This window comes from Asparagus officinalis, chromosome 1 (assembly GCF_001876935.1).
Source record: "Asparagus officinalis chromosome 1, Aspof.V1, whole genome shotgun sequence".
NCBI classification, from domain to species: Eukaryota; Viridiplantae; Streptophyta; class Magnoliopsida; order Asparagales; family Asparagaceae; genus Asparagus; species Asparagus officinalis.
This window is the reverse complement of record NC_033794.1, coordinates 52,215,875-52,236,027: the sequence shown is the minus strand read 5'-3', so window position 1 is coordinate 52,236,027 and position 20,153 is coordinate 52,215,875.

The following is a 20,153-nucleotide window of genomic DNA, read 5'->3' as shown; positions in this document are numbered from 1 at the left end:
GTGCCAAACTTCACCTCGGTCTCCTTGCTTACATCAAAATGTTCATAGGATTTCAAGCTGCAGGTCGATGCACCCATCTCTAAATCAGTACTGAAATGACAAACCCCTAACTGCCACAGTCTAGTCGAATCAACAGAAGTTGCTAGCTCTCCACCTGTCATTGTATCTCCAATCAAATAGTACAGGTTATTCCTCATGATACCCTTCATCACAATCAAAGAGTCTTTCACGATCTCGAGAATCATGTCCTCAACATGAACCTTCAGACCCTCTCCAACCAAAGCTCCAATTGAGATCAAGTTCTTCCTCAAGGAAGGAATATATCTCACATCATATAACTCCCTAACAGTCCTATCAAACATCTTGATGTGAATTCTTCCTATCCCAAGGATCTGGCATGCACAGTTATCTCCTATGTACACCACATCACTATCTAGTTTCTTAAAACTAGAGAACCATTCCCTTCTAGGACACACATGATAGATAGCACCACTATCCAACATCCACTCGGATTTCTCCGAATAGCTACCTGTAGGACTGATAGAAAGCGAATAAATAGAAGTATCAGAAATATTACCATCCGATATAACGATGTTTGCTTCTGATGATGGTTTCTTCCCTTTTCCTTTCTACTTATTCTTCATCCATTCGTCGAGCTTTGGACAATCTTTCCTCTAATAACCAGTCTCCTTGCACCAAGCACACTGATCTTTTCTAACTGTAGGATGTCCTACTCTAGACTGTGACTTTCAATTCTTTCGGTTTGGATTCTTCCCTCTTGTGATCAATGCCTCCGCTACCGGCTCAACTGAAGCCTCCTTATCCTTCTTTCGAAGCTGATAGTTCACAAGTATAGCGGTGACCTCACTATACGAAAGGGATGCCTTCCCATAAATTAGGGTAAGAACAAATGTCTCGTATTCCTCATCAGATAAGGAACTTAACAACAATAACGCCTTGTTCTCTTCTTCAATCATAACATCCGCATTCGCCAAATCCACAAGAAGCTTCGTGTAGTAGTTCATGTGATCACTAATGGAGGTTCTCTGCTTCAATTGGAAGCGATAAAACCTCCTCTTCAAATGCAAGCGATTTTCCACACTTTTGGTCAAATACTTTCTCTCAAGGGTCTCCCATTCTTTGCAGAAGTCTCATTCATCACATCATATTTCAAATCTTATGTTAAACAAAACCTAATAACACCACACACCGTCCGATTCATCTTCTTCCAAACATTCTCTTCATTATCATCTGGTTTGCCATCCAACTCCAAAGTGTCTTCCAAATTTTACGCGTTCAGCGCATCCAAAACTTTGCATCGCCAAAATCTAAAGTTGTTCGTTCCATTAAATTTCTCCACATCTATTTTCGTAGAGTGGATATTCAAACTTTGAATGGTCTTTACAACAAAAGCACCACCCTCAACACATTCTTTCCCGGCCATATTCCACAACACACCAACAACCAATATGGAACAAACTGAAAAATAGATCCAAACTTGAGAAAGATAGAGCCTTTACCAAAAAGATCACACCGTTAACACTAATTGAAACCTTAGACAAGCTTACAAAGTGATCTACTCCGTTAATATACCCAAGCGTAGCCCGAGCTCTGATACTACTTGTTGTGCGCAGCGAAAATTTCGGCAGCACCTCTGGTGCTCAACAAGAGAGTAGATCTCAACTAAATCCTTATTTCACAAAGAAAATAAGAACCAAAAGCAAAATATCTCAACAAAATGGGATATCAGCTCTTCCTCTCATTATTTCTAGGACTGACCTGTCGATGAAACCTAAACTCTCTATTACAAATCACGACACAAACAATCAATTTTAACGTGGTTCGACAAATTTCCTACGTCTACAGGGAAAGGAGGGGGATGATCTACTATTTGGGAGAAAAAAAATACAAATAAGGTTTACAATCACACAGTTCTCACAAATTAAACCCTCAACTAATCTCTTAATTCCTCTCTCAAAATCTCTCTCAAAATCTCTCTCAAAACAGCCAAAAGACTGCACAGAAATCCCCGCACAAAGTCGGTGGCTCGCTGCTTTCGTTGCACCCTTCCTTTTTTTTTGGCACGCCGCCCAAGAAAAAGGAATGCTGCCAAGTCTTGTACGAACCCTAGAAACTAATATTTATAGCTTAATCGTGTGGCCCCTACTTCTCTAAGCTGCGTTTTCCTCTACACGCTGCCGAAAAACATGTGGCCCCCAGTTCCCATGCGTACAAAAACACGTGGGGAGATGCGTCTCGTGGCCACGTCATTTCTTTATTTAATCAATAGGTTTTTGTTGAGAGATGGGAGTTTAAGATTTATTCTTCATTAACCTGCAATTAAAAGATAAAAACAATTGTTGAGAGATGGGAGTTTAAGATTTATTCTTCATTAACCTGCAATTAAAAGATAAAAACAATTATTAGTGGTATATTTATTCATATAAAATAGGTAATGAGGGTATAAAATTATAATAAAAATATGATTATCAACCAGACTAGATCTTACCATTCGAACTGATGTGCGATGCATCCGATTCTGCAATTGGTGCCGTCTTAGGACAACGGATTGATGGTAAACCGCATGTGATCTACTACGCCAGTAGGACTCTGAACGATGCCCAGCATAATTACTCTGTCACTGAGAAAGAGTTTTTATCTATAGTCTTTGTCTTAGAAAAATTCAGGTCTTATCTCATCGGGTCTTTGACCAAAGTTTTCACAGATCATGCCACACTTAAGTATCTTTTGACCAAAAAAGATGCAAATGCACGGCTCATTAGATGGATTCTCCTACTTCAAGAGTTTGATATTCAGATTCTTGATAGAAGAGGAGCAGAAAACCCTGTAGCTGATCACCTCTCTAGACTTCCAAATGCACCAACATCAACCGTCCCTATCAACGAACATTTCCCAGATGAACAACTCCTCCAAATCCAATATGTTACATGGTTTGCTGATATTGTGAATTACTTGGTCATGAAACAGATCCCTTCTCATTGGTCCAAACAGGATAGATCTCGTTTCCTTTCCCAGGTAAAATACTTTTACTAGGATGATCCATATCTGTTCAAATACTATCCTGATCAGATCTTTAGGAGGTGTGTTCCCACTGAAGAAACTAGGAGTATTCTATCCTTCTGTCACGAGCAAGCATGCGGGGGCCACTTTGGCCCAAGAAAAATAGCTAAAAAAATTCTCCAGTCCGGGTTATACTAGCCCACTCTTTTTAAAGATTCATTTGAGTTTTGCAAAACATGTAACCGCTATCAACTCTTGGGGAAAGTTACTAGAAGAAATATGATGCTCTTATAACCCATCTTAGCTGTTAAACTTTTTGATTTGTGGGGTATAGATTTTATGGGACCATTTCCAAATTCCTTTGGAAATATCTACATTCTAGTAGCCGTCGAGTACATGTCAAAATGGGTTGAGGCAGTAGCTTGCAAGACTAATGACAACAAGGTTGTTGTCATGTTTTTAAAGGAGAATGTTTTTGCGCGGTTTGGAGTGCCTCGAGCGATCATTAATGACAACGGTACATATTTCTATAACTGTTCTTTTGAGGCTTTGATGAGGAAATATTCAATCACATACAAACTGTCAACTCCCTATCACCCCCAAACCAGTGGTCAAGTAGAGGTCACAAATAGGCAGATCAAACAAATCTTAGAAAAAATAGTTAATCATAATAAAAAAAGATTGGTCTGTAAAATTGTGTGATGCTCTGTGGGCATATCGTACAGCATTCAAAGCAAATTTGGGGATGTCACCGTACAGGCTCGTGTTAGGAAAAGCTTGTCATCTACCAGTGGAGTTGGAACACCGAACATTGTGGGCTATCAAACAGTTGAATTTTGACTTAGACTCGCAGGTAAAAACAGATTGCTCCAAATAAATGAGTTAGAAGAAATTCGAAATGATACATATATAAACTCAAAATTTTACAAAGAGAAAACAAAGATTTTTCATGACAATTCAATTTTGCGGAAAATTTTTACTCTAGGACAAAAGGTTTTACTCTTCAACTCAAAATTACATATTTTTCCTGAAAAATTAAGATCAAGGTGGTCAGGTCCATTTAATGTCAAACAAGTTTTTTCACATGGGGCTGTCGAGATAGAAAATCCTAAAAATGGTCAAATTTTTAAAATTAATGGTCAACGCTTGAAACTATTTTTAGAATATTCTACGCTTGGAGAAGAGGAGGTTTTGGTTCTCCATGAACCACATTATTTGTAAAAAAATGTAAAAGAAATAAAAAATGTATATATATATATATAAAAAGTTTGTTTTATTTTGTTTCCTTCCTCCTCACCATAAAGGTAATTGCAGATTTTTATCATCATTGTTCTTAGTCGACCGAACAACTGTAAATACTTCAATCCGTATGTGCTTTACTTTGTGCATCATGGAGTTTGCATTGAGGATAATGCAAAATTTAGGTGTGGGGGTGGGAAGTAGTTACTTTTTCCTCTTTATTTTACCTTTTTGTATATTTTTCTTCTTTAAAAAAAGTGTCATTTGCCAAATTAACAGAGTTAAGTAGTAATTGATCTATTTGATATAACTTTAAAATTTTTTAATTCCTAGTGGGGGTGGGAAGTAGTTACTTTTTCCTCTTTATTTTACCTTTTTGTATATTTTTCTTCTTTCAAAAAAAGTGTCACTTGCCAAATTAACAGAGTTAAGTAGTAATTGATCTATTTGATATAACTTTAAAATTTTTTAATTCCTAGTCAGTGAAATACTCAAGTTTACCTTTTATGTTAACTCTAAATAAATTTCTTAAGAAATGATTTTCAAAGTAATATACTTTACTTAAGTCTTAACTTGGACATTTAATTAAAATAAAAGAATTTTTGCATGCTTAACTTGGAGTTGAATTTTTTTTTCAAGTAGCCTTCACTTACATATTTTTCACACACACACACACACACACACAAAAAAACTAACGAACTTTACAAAAGAAGAGTGTGAAAAATGGGCACCAAAAAGAAAAAAAGAAAAAACCTCTTGAATTCAAGGTGATTCTATCTTATAAAGCCTAAGTTGACCGAGTAATTAAGCCCAATGAGTATTTTCATACTTAATGATCTAAGCCCAATTAGGTTGGAATCCATTGGTCTAAAACTCATTAAATGGTCACTTAGAAAGCCCGACAAAGTGGAAAAATCACCAAGAAATAAAGAAAAAATAAATAAAAATAAAATAAAAATACTAACAATGTTTTAATATATATGGTCTTGAAAAATAATTTTTGATCAAGATACTTGAAAATTATTCAAAATAAAGAGTTAGCATGTTCTTTTCAAAACTTTTAATTTAAATTTCTAAGTTTGACTTGGTTTTGTATTGTTATAATAAAAATATTTTCTAAGAGATTTACCTTAGAGTTATATATAAAAATGTTTTCTTGAGTACTAACTAGCTTCGATTAGACTTTTTAAATTTATCAAGTGAAATCAGTTATTTATTGACTTCCTTAAATGGTAAGTTGATCGAATTTTGTGGGTATATTCACTGCAAACCCTCACGAGACTACAACTCTTCCTCTAGGGTAACCTAGAGGTTTAAAGGCTTATTGTATTCACTAAATACAATCGCGATTCCTGTGAAAGTGAGTTAGAATTTTTAATTTCTTTCTTTGCTAGAGGACTAACAAAAGTTTAGTTATGGGGGTGTTTGATTAACATATTTTACACCCTCATTATATAATTATTTCAAGAAATAAATATGCTAATATCAACATTTTAGCTTAGTTTGCATATAAATGAATAAAAACATAAATAAATATTATTAAATGTAAAAACCCTCAAATTCTCTCTTCTCTATTTTTCAGCATTTTAGAAGCCCAAAGATCACAAGCCAAAGAAGCTCATGAAGTAAAAGCCCAATGAGGAAAATAAAGAATTGAAGCAAAGAGGAAAATGAAGCCCAAGAAGCAAAAGCCCAAAGAGGAAAAAAACTAATAAATGAAGCCAAAAGCTCATTTTATGTTATGGTTGTGGATAGGCATGGGTATGGGTTTTTGGATTGTGGATAGGATATGGTATGAGTTTTTGGATTGTGGATAGGATATGGTATGGGTTTTTGGATTGTAGTATGTGTTGAAATATTGTATTTTAATTATGAGGGTTAGATATTTTGGTGTATAGAGGAGAGTATGAGAGGTTGAGGGTGTGAAAATTTTGTATGAGGAGTTTACTCTTGATTGAGAAACCCTCAAACTTGTAATTCATTTTACATTTAATACAATCTTGTTCACCGGAATTTAAATTCAATGAGAGGAACACCCCCTTGAATGTAAGTTTCTATTTTTATTTTCTTTATTTTTCACTTTCTTTTGTATTTCCTTTCGTAGCTTAGATTTATTATTGTCTTGCATTTTAATTCATAGCTTAGATTTATTTCCTTGCAATTTTATTTGCTTTATTCCTTCTTTCTTTTCCTTTTATTTGTTAGCATAGTTTTTTTTCCTTTCTTGTAATTAATTCTTGTTTTTTATTTCCATAGTATAGATTTTCTTTTTATTTATTGTGACGCCCTTGGGTTCACACAAGGCTCCAGTCCAAGGTAAAACCAAGAATGTCAAACCTGCCATGCACCATACCATGCAATAACATATTTTACCATCACAATTAACATCTATCTAGTAGAGTCAGCAACAGGTGTAGGTACAAAAGCAAGTAAAAGATAAAACAAGAAAGACTGATGAAATGATAATAATCAAATAAATGTCTCATCATCCAACATACAGAAATACATAATCAAGGTCTGAGTAGATAAATTGAAATACTCAACAGTTCTCAAATATAAATATCTGACAAGAAGGAAATAAGGCACACAGCCTTTACAACTTCTAGAACAAGACTCTCAAATGTCTAAACAAAAGTCTACTGTGGAACTCCAAAAGAAAATATATAATTAAATAGACAGCTGAAGCTAAAATGCTTCGCCATCAACCTGCGACTCTCCGGGCTCCTGGCTCATCACCTGAAAGGGGGAGGGACAACGAGCGTCAAAGCGCTAGCGAGTAACATCACAACTAACCCCAAGGGAAGCAGAGCTCGTTGTATAAGAAAATACAGATAATACGTAATAGATCTAAAATCATTGATCTAACTAAAGAGGATTTTAGTATTTAGAAATTTATAATACGAGTATAGGTACGTCGAGCGAAATAATCCAAACAAGGAAACCCTCATGTATATACCTTATATCTCAAATTGTAAGTCCCTAAACACCAAACCCGAGGTTCTTGTATAGGAACAATAATAAAAGAAATACAACAAATAACAGAGCATAATTACAGTGCCATGACATAGCCTACATGAGTATCATGTTATTACTTATGTGAATATCATGTCAAAATCTACATAAGTGTCATGTCATAAACTACTGTGAGAAAGTCATATGCAGGGTTAAGAAATATGTCCGATACAGGAACTGTGTGATTATAGTCCAACACGAGGACTGAAATAGATTATAGTCCAACACGAGGACTTCTATGGATTATAGTCCAACACGAGGACTGTGAAATTATGAAAATATCGCTAAGATACATAGTGAAATCTACTTATATCAATTCACACTCAAATCAGTGTGTAAATCCCCAATTGGTACCCTTCTGTCAGCTTCAAAACCTGAAACAAAATTTGTGATTTTATGATAACAAAAGTTCTAACTTCTCTAAAATCATACAGTAGAAGAACAAGGAATTTTTAAGCATGTAAACCACCTCCCCAAAATTCTAAAAACAAAAGAAACATGTTAAAAACGTTTTGATAACAGTAAAATGATTTAACTCTTGTTTAAGCAAATTCCAGATCTAGATCTTCACTAAACAGAACATTGGTGAACTTTTATAAACTGAAATCTTTGATTCTTGCAATCCATATTATAGAGAACTCATTTTTATACAAAAATACCTTTTGGGCTCATCAAAACTCATGAAAAATCAAAAGAAATTCGTAGAAAATATGGGTGAGGGATTGGGCGAGATGATACTCGCCTCAGGTGCTGCCGAATCCCCTGAAGATGATTCTCCTTCAACCTGAACTGCGAAATCCCACTGCAAACCTTCAGACTTCCCAAAAACACCAGATCCAGCTAGGGTTTAGAGATGAGAGAGAAGGGGGCTAGGGTTTTAGGTCTCAGATGAAAAGAGGTCCTCTTGGGTTTGATTAGTATATATACTAATCCCATAACCCGACCCGAAACCCGATAAGACCCAAACAATCCGTTAAAACCCAAACCCATACGACGTCTCTGTCCGTTGCGCGGTCGACCGTCGCGGTCGACCACCGCGGTTGACTGCCGCGGTCGACCGCACAACAGGAAAAGAGTTCTTGTTGTTGCTGGACTATCCATTTGATTACTCTCACTTATAAATACCTGTTGGGTTCCCAAACACTGATAAACACATTCATCTTATATATATATGATTATTTATCACAAAAGAAATATTTATTACTATTAATTCACACAATTTCATTATAAAAATTTCGGGGTTTTACATTCTTCCCCCCTTAAACTCCCAGATAAACATATAGAGGCGTTTATACTTAACGATCTAAAATGGTAATATTCCCGCTCAAACCCTAATCTAGTGGAACTAGTACATCGGGTGAAAAATCCAAACAAGGAACCCCCCATATATATACCATGTGTTCCGAAAGATTAAGAATTAAGCGCGAATATTCCCATTCTAGTGTTAAATGTAAATATAACTAAAGATATAAACATCATACAAGATACACATCATAAAAAAAATTTAATTTATCTGTTCAAACAGGTGTGGGTAGTCGCAACGCAAATCCTCTTCGCGCTCCCAAGAAATCTCCTCAATGCCTCCTCGGTTCCACTGAACTTTCACTAAGGGAATTACCTTGTTTCTAAGTCTCTTGTCCTCTCTAGCAAGAATACGAACTGGAATTTCGACAGTAGTCAAATCCTCCTGAAGCTCAATCTCTGGTGCATCTAATACTCGCTGCTGCTCCTCATCATGCAAGTGTTTCTTGAGCATAGAAACATGAAACACATTATGTATACTAGACATCGATGTTGGAAGATCTAGTCTGTATGACACAACTCCAACACGCTCCAGAATCTGAAATGGTCCAATGTATCTCGGCGCAAGCTTCCCCCGTCGTCCGAATCGCTGTACGCCTTTCATAGGCAATACCTTCAGCATGACTGAGTCTCCAACCTGAAACTCCAAGGGTCTTCGTCTCTTATCGGCATAGCTCTTCTGTCGACTCTGAGCTGCTAGAATCCTCTCTCTAATCAAGGATATTTTCTCAGTAGTCTGTCTTACCAACTCCGGTCTAAGCATCAAGCTGTCCTCCGGCTCGGCCCAACATATCGGTGACCTACAAGGTCTCCCGTACAATGCTTCATACGGGGCCATACCGATCGTTGCTTGATAACTATTGTTATAAGCAAACTCTACCAGTGGAATATGATCCTCCTAACTGACCTGAAAATCAATGACACAAGCTCGCAACATGTCTTCCAACACCTGATTTACTCTCTCTGGCTGACCATCCGTCTGAGGGTGGAAAACACTGCTGAATGATAGACTGCTGCCAAAAGAGTCCTGAAAACTCCTCCAAAAGTGCGAAGTGAACACCGAACCTCGATCCGATACAATCGTGTCTGGAACTCCATGAAGTCGAACTATCTCCCTGATAAATATCCTCACATATGCCTCGGCGGTATAAGTAGTCCTCACTAGAATGAAATGTGCCGACTTCGTCAACCGATCCACAATCACCCAAACTGAATCATTCCTGCCCACTTCCACTCTGGAATGGGTAAAGGTTGAAGTGTTCCTGCCGGTCTCTGATGCTCTGCCTTCACCTGCTGACAGGTAAAATACTTAGCCACATACTCTGCAATCTCCCTTCGCATACCACTCCACCAAAAGTGTCTCTTCAGGTCCTTGTACATCGTAGTAGTCCCTGGATGTACAGTGTATCGAGTACGATGAGCTTCATCAAGTAACTCTCTCTTCAGCTCGGCACTGGCTGGCATGACTAGTCTGCCCTTCATCCGGAGACCTCCATCTGCTCCAATGCTCCAATCTTGTACATCTTGGTAGTCCCTGGATGTACTGTGTACCGAGTACGATGAGCTTCATCAAGTAACTCTCTCTTCAGCTCGGCACTGGCTGGCATGACTAGTCTGCCCTTCATCCGGAGACCTCCATCTGCTCTAATGATCCAATCAGTCTTAGTCTCCTTGGAAATCTCCTCCTTTCGGATTTGAATCCAAGAGTCTCCCAACTGAGCTCTGACAACTCTGTCACTCCAAGATGGCTGCACTGACACAGCTCCCAAAAATGCATTGGTTCCTCCAATCTCGGGTCTAAAATCAAACTGGCTAAGAGTGATAAGATCCCGATGTAATGAACACCTCAAAGCTGAAACCCGATGTCGACGCTTCCTGCTTAAGGCATCTGCTACGACGTTTGATACTGGATCACGAACTCGTAGTCCTTAATAAACTCAATCCATCTCCTCTGTCTCTGGTTGAGTTCCTTCTGGGAAAAGAGGTACTTCAGACTTTGATGGTCTGTGAATAACTCAAACTGCACTCCATATAGATAGTGCCTCCATGACTTCAGTGCAAATACCACTGCTGCCAACTCTAAATCATGAGTGGGATAGTTATGCTCATGCACCCTCAACTGCCGTGAGATATAAGCTACTAACCTCTGAGTCTGCATCAATACGCCTCCTAAGCCTGCCAACGATGTATGTGTATATACGACGAATGTCCTGTCATTGCTCGGAATAGTCAAAACCGGCGATGTAGTCAACTTAGTCTTCAAAATATCAAAGGCCTTCTGGCACTCCATGCTCCATATGAACTATAGACCCTTCTTCGTAAGGTGTGTAATAGGCGTCACAATCTTCGAGAAGTCCTGAATGAACTTCCTATAATATCCAGCTAAACCCAAAAAGCTGCGAATCTCTGTCACCGTCTTCGGTGGCTCTCAATCAAGAACAACCGTGACCTTAGCCGGGTCCACTGCTATGCCCTCTCTACTGATGACGTGGCCAAGGAATCTGACTTCTGAAAGCCAAAATTCACATTTGCTGAACTTGGCATACAGCTGATGCTCCTGAAGAGCCCTCAATGCTATCCGTAGATGCTCCTCGTGATCCACCTCCGATCTCGAGTAAATGAGAATATCATCGATGAAAACGATCACGAACTGATCTAAGAAGGGACGGAAAACCCGGTTCATCAAGTCTATGAATACCGCGGGTGCATTGGTCAACCCAAATGGCATGACCAAGAACTCGAAAGAACCATATCGAGTAAGAAAGGCGGTCTTGGGAATATCCATCTCCCGAACCCGCAACTGATGATAGCCAGAACGAAGATCAATCTTCGAGAAATACTGCGCTCCCTGCAACTGGTCAAACAAGTCATCAATCCTAGGTAGTGGGTACCTATTCCGGATAGTGACCTTGTTCAACTCTCTATAATCTATGCATAATCTCATACTACCGTCCTTCTTCTTCACGAAGAGGACCGGCGCGCCCCACGGAGAGTGACTCCGGCGAATAAAACCCTGAGCTAATAACTCGTCCAACTGGGTCTAAAGCTCCCTCATCTCAGCTGGTGCCATACGATAGGGTGTGCGGGATATCGGGGCTGTGCCTGGCTGCAACACAATACAAAACTCCACCTCTCTCACCGGAGGTAATCCAGGTATGTCCTGAAAGACATCCTGATACTCTGAGACAACTCTAGTCTCCAATAACTCAGCACCCTGATCCCGTCGCATCACCTCCTCGATGTACGCCAGAAATGACTCCGCAAATCAGTTGCCCTGAGAAGTGGCTATAATCATCTCGGACCCGTCGGACGCTCGCAACTTGACTGTCTTCGCAAAGCAGTCAATACTAAATCATCTCGGACCCGTCGGACGCTCGCAACTTGACTGTCTTCGCAAAGCAGTCAATACTAATATGGTAAGAAGACAACCAATCCATACCAAGGATGACATCGAACTCGGACATATGCAACCCTATCAAATCAACTATGAACTCCGACTCGTCTAAACTGACGGTACACCTCCTACAAACGCTCTCCAGAAGCGATACCTCACCTAAAAGGGTAGAAACGGATAAAGGGGTGTCTAGAGGCTGAGCTACGAGCTGGAGTCTAGCCATAAATGCATGCGATATGAAGGAATGCGAAGCTCCCGAATCGAAAAGAATACGGGCGGGAAAGGGATTCACAAAGAACGCACCCTCCACTACAGCTCCGCTAGCTCCATGATCACGGGGAACTACTACATAAACCCTTCCCGTGGCCGAAGACTGCTCTGCTGCTGGAGATGGGGAAAATGGGACAATCTGCCTGTGAGGAAACTCCTAAACTGCTCGAACTTGCCCCTCAGTCCTCTGGACTGCTGGCGGTGCCTCAAGCCTGTTCTGCTAGCCCTGACCTCTGCCCTGCTGTTACTGCTGCTGCTACTGCTGGTTCGGACCCCTGCCCTACTGAGCTCCTGCTGGTGCGCTACGACACTCCGATGCCTTATGCCCGATCTTGTGATAGTTAAAACAAGATCCCTGAAACTTGCGCTACTGATGCGCTCTCTGATCCTACTGGGGTCCCTTTTTATAAGGGCCCCGATGCTGCTGTTGATGCCCAGAGAAAGATCTCTTGTTCTTTCCCTTATCTCCGCTCTGCCCTGCCTTGGCCTTCACCTCCTTATCCTTCTGGAACATAGTAGTCTCAATCTCCTGCAAAGTGGCGGTCTCAGCTACCTTCCTAACTGAATAGAATTTCCTCGAGACGAGGTATCGGCGGAGATTAGGGCGAATCCCTACCAAGAACATCTGAGCCTGACGCTTTCCTGTCTGCCACATTCCCGTGAAATGTAGCAGCTCCATAAACCTGCTCTCAAAATCTGCAACTGACATGTCCCCCTGAGTCAAACGGGACAACTCAAGCTCCTTCCCAGTCCGTGCTCCAGAAGAAATGTACTGCCCATCAAAGAAATAAATAAAGTCCTCCCATGTGAGGGTCATCCTCTGCTCTGGAGAAAACTAAAGTCGGTACCATCTCCCGGCATCTCCCTTCAGGCTGTAGGATGCCAATCTCTGCTTCTGGACTGAATCTACACCGAGTATGTCCAGGATATTGCCCACATCCTCCTTCCACTTATGGGCTGCGAGAGGGTCTGGTGATCCCTGGAATTCTGGTGCCCTCATCTTCTGGTACCTCTCAACCATACGGAGCCAAGCCTCCTGCTCTGTGGCTCTATCTGGGACTGCTAAAGGAATAGTTGTAGGCGCTACCTCTGGGTCTCTCTCTCTGATTGGGACGACTGGTATCCCCTGTGGTGGAACTACTGGGGGGTGGTGGTGGTGCGATATGACCCGCCACAAGCTCCTCAATCGCTGCCATCCTAGCTACGATGGGAGCCATGAGATCAATAAGGTATTGTGGAGCCTGCTGCGGCTCAGGTGGTGACTGCTCCTGCTCGGGTGGAGCCTGCTGCGGCTCTGCCTGAGCAGCTCTGCGAGTGCGAGGTCTGCCATGTCCTGCCATCTCTCTGATCATAAGAAAATAAGAGCTTATGAGTCAAAATAGACCTTCATAAATAACGTATCACAATACAATTTTCACGACATATAGTATTTACACAAAGACTTTAAATTTATACAAAATAGTTGTCATAAAAAAAATTTCTCAAATTTGGAAATATACACATATATCGTCTTCACTCATACTAGGAACTCCTTACGGACTCTATACATGAATCCTAAGAAACTCTATCCTAGCTCCGTGACTCGACACAGGATGATCCTAAGGATATTAGAACTGGAGCTCTGATACCAACTGTGACGCCCCTGGGTTCACACAAGGCTGCAGTCCAAGGTAAAACCAAGAATGTCAAACCTGCCATGCACCACACCGTGTAATAACATATTTCACCATCACAATTAACATCTATCTAGTAGAGTCAACAACAGGTGTATGTACAAAAGTAAGTAAAAGATAATACAAGAAAGACTGATGAAATGATAATAATCAAATAAATGTCTCATCATCCAACATACAGAAATACATAATCAATGTCTGAGTAGATAAACTGGAATACTCAACAGGTCACAAATACAAATATCTGACAAGAAGGAAATAAGGCACACAGCCTTTATAACTTCTAGAACAAGACTCTCAAATGTCTAAACAAAAGTCTACTGTGGAACTCCAAAAGAAAATATATAACTAAATAGACAGTTGAAGCTAAAATGCTTCGCCATCAACCTGCGACTCTCCGGGCTCCTGGCTCATCACCTGAAAGGGGTAACAGAGCATAATTACCGCGCTCTGATACGCGCCTGGCGGTCGACCGCTGCGGCATCGCGGTCGACCACGCAGAGCGTCGCGGTCGACCGTAACGGCTTTGTGGTCAACCACAGGTGATACCTGCCCTGCAGCGCGCCCAGCGGTCGACCACCGCGGTCGACCGCAAAGCAGACAGAAACCCAAATCTGGGTTTCTGTCAGCTTCAAAACCTGAAATAAAATTTGTGATTTTATGATAACAAAAGTTCTAACTTCTCTAAAATCATACAGTAGAAGAACAAGGAATTTTTAAGCATGTAAACCACCTCCCCAAAATTCTAAAAACAAAAGAAACATGTTAAAAACGTTTTGATAAAGTAAAATGATTTAACTCTTGTTTAAGCAAATTCCAGATCTATATCTTCACTAAACAGAACATTGGTGAACTTTTATAAACTAAAATCTTTGATTCTTGCAATCCATATTATAGAGAACTCATTTTTATACAAAAATACCTTTTGGGCTCATCAAAACTCATGAAAAATCAAAAGAAATTCGTAGAAAATATGGGTGAGGGATTGGGCGAGATGATACTCGCCTCAGGTGCTGCCGAATCCCCTGAAGATGATTCTCCTTCAACCTGAACTACGAAATCCCACTGCAAACCTTCGGACTTCCCAAAAACGCCAGATCCAGCTAGGGTTTAGAGAGGAGAGAGAAGGGGGCTAGGTTTTTAGGTCTCAGATGAAAAGAGGTCCTCTTGGGTTTGATTAGTATATATACTAATCCCATAACCCGACCTGAAACCCGATAAGACCCAAACAACCCGTTAAAACCCAAACCCAGACGACGTCTCTGTCCGTTGCGCGGTCGACCGCCGCGGTCGACCGCACAACAGGAAAAGAGTTCCTGTTGTTGTTGGACTATCTATTTGATTACTCTCACTTATAAATACCTGTTGGGTTCCCAAACACTGATAAACACATTCATCTTATATATATATATATGATTATTTATCACAAAAGAAATATTTATTACTATTAATTCACACAATTTCATTATAAAAATTTCGGGGTTTTACATTTATTCTTCTTTTATTTTCTGTAATTAATTTAATTTTATGTTTATAGTTAGGTTTTTATTTTTAAATGTGGAACTAAAACATTGTAGGAATTTATGAATTGCATGAAACTAAGTTAGGTTTCTTTCTTATTTGTGGAATATTCTCTTAGGCAAATAATGATCATGTTATGATAATTAATAAGAGATCTAGGAGAAGAACTTGATAACCTACCCTTTCATTAAATTGTTTGATGGGTTACACTTGTGAATTCTAGATTAAGGCTCAAATTGATTTTTCTTGCTGAATGAATTTAACTTGGGTGATAATTTGATAGGGTACCCTTTCATTGAGTTGTTTGATACCCTACACTTAGTAAATCTAAAGGAGAATTCTAATAAAGATAAAAATAGAATATTTCATAATTACTAAGAGAAATAATTTAGTGGATTCAATTTTATATTCCTAATATCTTTAAATTGATATCCTCATTTGTTTTCACTTTCTGGATTTTATTCTTTTCTTTTATTCTCTTGTTTTCATTTTCTTTTCCCTCCTTTCTTACATTTCTTGTTCTACGATTGTAATTTTATTTATTTATTCTTCTTCCCTCTTAATCAACATTTTATTTCATATAATACAACACACAAACAACCCTCCAAACAAACAAACGTCTCCTTTTCATTTACTTGTTTCTAACCACTCCTAATTGTCGCACACAACATAAGAACCGAATCTAATTATTTCTTGCAAACACCTTCCTCGTGGGATCGATAACTTTTTATACTATAACTTGATTGGTTGTGCACTTGCAATATTTGGTACATGTTTTTGTTCCATCACCCGTCTGCCAATTCGCTAGACACCCTTCATAAGTGACACCTTCAACAAAACATAATCTCTAACCTGGAACTCTAAAAGTCACCACCTCTTATCCGCGTAACTCTTTTGTCGGCTCTGGGCTGCGAGAATACGCTCTTGAATCAATGCTATCTTCTCCAATGTTTGTCTAACCAAATCTGGTCCAAGTAGCAAGCTATCCTCCGACTCTGCTTAATAAATTAGGGATCTACAAGGCCTCCTATATAACGCCTCATAAGGAGCCATACCTATCATCGATTGATATCTGTTGTTATATAAAAACTCAATAAATGGAATATGGTCCTCCTAGTTGCTCTAGAAATCGATAACACATGCCCACAATATGTCATCTAACACTTGGTTAACCCTCTCAGTCTGGCCATCTATTTGCTGGTGGAAAACACTACTATATAATAGCTGGATGCCGAAAGAATTCTGGAAACTCTTCCAGAAATGGGATGTGAAACTGAGCCTTGATCTGATACAATCGTCTCTGGAACTCCAAGTAGTCTCACAATCTCCCGGATGAAGATCCTCGAATAAATCTTCGTCGTGTATGTCATCTTAACTAGCAAGAAGTGTGCCGACTTCGTCAATCGATCAATAATTACACAAATCGAATTGTTTCCTTTGTTAGACCTCGGCAAGCCCACAATAAAATCCATCGAAATATCTGTCCACTTTCACTCAGGAATGGGTAATGACTGTAGAGTCTCTGCGGGTCTCTGATGTTCCGCCTTCACTTACTCACAGGTAAAACACTTTGCTACATACTCCACAATATCCCTATGCATGCCGCTGTTAGACCCTAGAGGGGGTGATTAGGGTCTTATGCTAATCTAATCTGATTATATGCCAATTAAAATAAATTAACAAGTTATCCTAGCAAGTATGAAATACAACAATATATATGAACTAGGATAAGCAATATGAACAACAAGATATATCCTAACAAAGAGATATAGGTAATGTATGTGCAATGATATATAAAACTAACACAAAGGTGATATAATTAAACTACAAATGTGATAGCGTAAAATAAACAATGCAAACACACAATATGATCATGGAGTTCGGACCTTCCGTCCTACGTCTCCGCTCCCCACTCTCGGGGAGAAATCCACTATCACAACCATGTTTTCTACGTTCACCCGAATAACGTTTACACCTCACACTCGGTTTTCTAGCTAACCGAAAACTTTACAATCACCACTCTTGCAATCCCACTCTACACCCTCTCAAGTGTTGAACTAGATGTGTCTCCCTCAAGTGCTCGGTTACAACCTCTCCCTAGGTTCGTCAACCGACGCCACTCCTCTTGGGATGATCCTCGACTCTCGCCACACACTTCTCTCGGTGTACAAGTGTATTACAAAGTGAATCTCACAATAAGGCTCAATACAATAAATGTTTGTTCTCTACTATGGATGAAAACACAATGAAAGCTCACACTCAATTGTTACAACTCTCACCAACCCAAAATATATTATGAATGTAAATACAATAAGCTCAAGTGGGTGTGTGTAACAATGAGATAAAATCAAATCTAACTCAAATAGCAAACTAGCAATAATAAGAATATGAAAATCAATAATAAAATTGCTAGAGAAAAGAGTTAGAAAACTTCTCAATAGATCAAGAGGTAGAAGGAGAATAGTTGGATGCCCAAACACCAATAGATGATCTCCTCAAGCTCTTGTGAAATTGATTTCTCAAACTCAAACTTCCAAATGCTTAAAAGCTTCTTAAACACACTTAAACCAAACTAAAACCCTTGTTAAAACTCTTTTAAACTTGGTTAAAAACTCTCTTGGATGATGGAAAATAGTTATGGCAAAGGGGTATATATAGGCTTGAAGAAACCAACCACAAAAACCCCCAAAAAACCATTAAAAAACAAAAAACAGCAACTAGCCGTTACTGTGTAATGGTCGGCTGCTACAGTAATTTCGGTCGACCGGTATGGTCGACCGTGATCCATATGCAAAGCTGAGTAACGTCCAGAGAGTTTGACGGTCGACCGTACCGGTCGACCGCGGGTACTGTAGCACTGCGTATCAACTTTGTAAAATCAATTAAAAATAGTAAAACAACTCCAAAAAATTTGAAATTTTGTGGGAAAGTTATAAACATGTATAATAACATGTTAGAGAAAGAATTTATGAAAATTCGTTTCCCAGTTGAGAGAAATAAATGTTTGAACACAGATTTACAGTTTCTGAAAAACGGCTAACATACACGATTTTGTAAAATCAATTGGGCATAGTAAATCAACTCCAAAAATAGTAAAATTTTGAGAAAAGTTTCTAAACATGTAGATAAACATGTCAAAGAAAGAATTTCCTGAATACCACTTTCCATTTGTGAAAACCCATCTGTTTTGTAAAACATGCACGAACATGCACGAACGAAAAACATGATTTTGTAAATTCCATTAAACATAACAAATCAATTCCAAACTTGATGAAATTTTGCGAAATGTTTATAAACATGAAAATAAACATGTTAGAAAAAGAATTTCTTAAATTTAATTTCCATTTGTGAAAACTCATGTATTTTGCAAGTGTGTCCAAAGCATGAAAACTCAAAACCATGTATGTATATATATAACTATATATATACAAAGAAACCAAATACGTGTGTGTATATGATATTGAGCTTAAGGTACTTAACACACATAATATAAAATCTAAACTAGAATAACCAATCTTGATCTTGATCTTCATTGTAGCTCAACTTGGTACACATGCGGATGAAGCTTGAACTTGATCTTTAACTATGAATTGCAAGGCAAGCTTCAACCCGACATTCCACCAACCTCCATTTGATATGATCGTTGAAGCTCTATTCCATCCATCCTCCAATACGTTGTTTGCCTAGAATAAATATGAAAATACAAACACTAGACAAACAACATTAAAAGTAAATTGTTTGTTAAACATCATCAAAACAAGAAGGCCAACAATCTCCCCCTTTTTGATGATGACAAACAATTTACAAAAAGGATATATGCATGAAAGAAAATGAATATACAAAGTATAATATATCATGCATATAAGCAAGAAATGATATACTCATAATATTTCTCCCCCTTTGACAACATCAAAAAGGGGACAAAGGAATGAAGAGAGCGAAAGCTCCCCCTAACAATATGCATGGGTGAGTATAACACATAGAAAGATATAGGGATTGCTTCCCCTATCAAAATGCCATATAGAATATATGAAGTGAATATCATGGCAAACATATGTGAGCAAGCATAAATGAAAAATATGCTAAACACCACTCACATACAAAAAGACAATGAGAACACTTATAAAATGTAAATATGAAAAAGAAGTGTCTCATATCAAAGAACATAAAAAATATGTATAAAAGTAGATTTATGAAATCATGAGAATCACGCAAAAAATTTTCAAATGAAAACAAATCAACCAAATGAAATCATAAATCAAAGTTTATAGCCAAAAACAATGTTTGATCAATAAATAAAATTTCTTTGTAGGACTAGATCAAACCACATATAGAATACATTATAAGGCACGAATAGATGATCCATAAGCACAAACATATAAATATCATCATGTAAGTGAAATATAATGAATTCAAAGCAACAAATCAAAACAAAATCTTTTTTTTTTATAAATATCATCATGTAAGTGAAATATAATGAATTCAAAGCAACAAATCAAAACAAAATCTTTTTTTTTAAAGAATTTCAAGAGAGGCAACAATATATCAAGCTCTTAAGCTTGTATCAACCCATATAAACATTTAGCACCCGGTAAATAAGATTTGGGAATAAACACCCAATAAATCTGGAGGGTTATATAAGTACAAAACCTCTCATCAAAACAAAACCAATAATCATGAAAACAAAAAAGTTTGACCAATAAAAGGAATTGTTTTCATAA